This window comes from Microtus oregoni, unplaced genomic scaffold, assembly GCF_018167655.1.
Source record: "Microtus oregoni isolate MIOR12 unplaced genomic scaffold, Mior012 000011F_ref0000422, whole genome shotgun sequence".
In the NCBI taxonomy this organism is placed as follows: domain Eukaryota; kingdom Metazoa; phylum Chordata; class Mammalia; order Rodentia; family Cricetidae; genus Microtus; species Microtus oregoni.
In genome coordinates this window covers 13,441,061-13,443,634 of record NW_024543070.1, presented here as the reverse complement: position 1 = coordinate 13,443,634, position 2,574 = coordinate 13,441,061, and the positions used below count along the sequence as shown (strand labels likewise).

The window sequence follows — 2,574 nt, the reverse complement described above, 5'->3', positions numbered from 1 at the left end:
TGTCTTGTGTAAGTTTTGGCAGACTGTGAATTTTTTAAGGAATATGTTCACTGCATCTAGGCTATCAAATACGAACATAAAGTTTTTCTATAATTCAATTTTTATCTTTGTAATCATATTCATATCACAAATGAAGTCTCTCTGTCAAGTATTCCTTTTTGTTAGATGGTGTAGAAGTTTATCAATTGAAGTAATGTTTTGAAACAAATAGCTTTATTTCTAGTGCTTTTGTTTATTGAATTCCTATTTTTAATTTCATAATTTTCTTTCCTCCTTCCAACTATCGCGTTGCACCTGATTACTTTGGAATTAATTTTCTTCTCTTTGCCTAATTTACTATGATAGACTTTTATTGTTGTTGTGGTTATACCATTTATTTTCATAAATATTTTGTGCTATAAATTTCCCTCTAAAAGTGCTTTTACTGATTTGCACACATTTTGGATGATGGGTTTTAACTTAGCTTAACATATTCTTGAAATTTATTTTACTATTTGTTTTGACCAATGTGTGATGTAGAAGTGTGTTGCGAATGTCCTGGAGTGTTGGAATTCTCCCAGATAAGTGTGAGTGTCAGCCACTACCATTCAAGTGAATTCTACTGTGTTCTAATAGCAGACAGTGCATGATCTTTCTTCTTTTTTTTTTTTTTTTTTTTTTTTTTCTGAGAATAAGCTTTATTAGTTACTTCCAGGAAACAGATCAGTAAATACAGCACTATATGAAGAGACTTTTGCTATTACACAAGTCTTTTAAGTTTTTATGTGCTCTTTAATGATGTTGATCAGGAAAATCTTTCATTGGTGGAATTACTTCTCCAGTCTCCAGAATTGTATCACCTGGGAATATCTTGGGCTTCGTGTCAACGATGGCATATGGTTTTGCCGCAACGTGGTATTTGACGTAGTAGTGAATGAACCAGAGAGGTACAAGTATATGAGAGACAGTGAAGATACTGGACCGGTATGTCTTAAAGAGCACTTTCTTCCACACGGCCCCGTCCCGCAGAAAGTTATTCCAGAATCCCTCCAGGGGCCACATCTTGCGCGGTGGCAACACGGGCTCCCGGGGGCTCAGCTCCTGGTCCTTCAGCCATCATCTCCTCAGCTCCCGCAGCTGCTGCAGCCGCAGCTTCTCATCCGCAGTGTACCCCGTCATGTTGCCGGCGAACTCGCTCAAAGGGACGCGGCGCGGGCCCGAACCTGGGGCCGGTCACTCAGACGTGCTCCCGCTCCGCAAAGCGACCTTGAAGACACCCATGATCTCTCTTCTTTAAAAGCCTGGGAGATGGCTCAGTGAGGAAAGTGTTGGCTGCACAAACATGAGGAAGGGAACCTGGATCTCCAACGTCACTGTGACCTGTTTGTATTCATAGCAAAGAATCCTCAAAGCAAGAAGACTGCTAGATTAGGCAAGTTAGGAAGTTCTGGGTTCAGGTGACAGATCCTGGTTTAATAGATAAGATGGATGACAATTCAGGAAGATGCTCCATCTCAGTCTCTTCCTTCATGCCCGCACTCACACACATATATGCACTCACACGTATGTGCAACTTTACATATATGAATAGGCATCACACAAACAGCAAAAATACACAACGATTTTCTAAAGGTATGTTACTGACACCTAATATGGTCGGTTGTAAATATCCCAGATCAAAAAGAACATGTATTCTCTACAGTTGAATGAAAAAGCTTTATTATATTAGTTGTATTCAGCTCATCATTGGAGTTATAGAGTTCAAGCATGTCTTTATGATTTCCCATCTGTTGCATCTATTTCAGAAACAAATGTGTTACAGAATCCAACAGTAATGGTAGATTCTGTTGGTCCTTTTTCTTAATGAGTTTGACCTCACAAAATTCAACTCTCGAGTGGGAGGTACATACGTATTAAGATTACTTCTTAGAGAAGCAGTTTGGCCCTTATGTCATAATCCTTTTCAGTCCTAATAACTTTGATTTTGATATGCTCTGTGATATTAATATAACTACCTCTATTTTATTATTGCTAGCATGATATAATTTTCTTCATATTTTTATTCTTGTTATCTATTTTTATCTGGTTTTGTGCTTATAGTAGACAGATTATCTACAGGGTTTTCTCTGTATTTCTTAATAGGTTGTGTTTAGATCACTGAAAGTTAAGGCAGTTATTGATGCATCTGGATTAATACCTAGCATGTTGTAACGGTTTTCTATGTTCTGTTCTTGGCTCCTAATTTTGTATTCTGTACTTTTTGAAATTTATGGTTTTGAGTATCCTCATTATTTCATCTTTTTTTTCCTTTCCCTTTTCTTTCATTTTTCTCCTGTTGATCCCATTCACTTAAAAACTAAAATCATAAGTTGCAAGAAGGCCTCAATACAATTCTCTGTATAAGTATTAAAATCAATGCTTTTGCATAAAAATTTTATAATTCTAATTTGAGTTAATAAAGAATTAAAATAAAAATAGGCCTGAACTTGTTATCTATATCATTTTTGTTCCCATCAAAGAAATTGTTTTTAGCATTTCTCAAAGACACTTCTACAGGCAAAAGTTCCTTCAATACCTGTCTACGGAAATATTTTT

General features: G+C 36.5%; 1 pseudogene; it reads right to left on the bottom strand.

The window, feature by feature from the left end:
• Window positions 1–661: 661 nt before the first annotated feature.
• On the bottom strand, window positions 662–1,251 carry LOC121453602 (annotated as a pseudogene).
• Window positions 1,252–2,574: the final 1,323 nt, after the last annotated feature.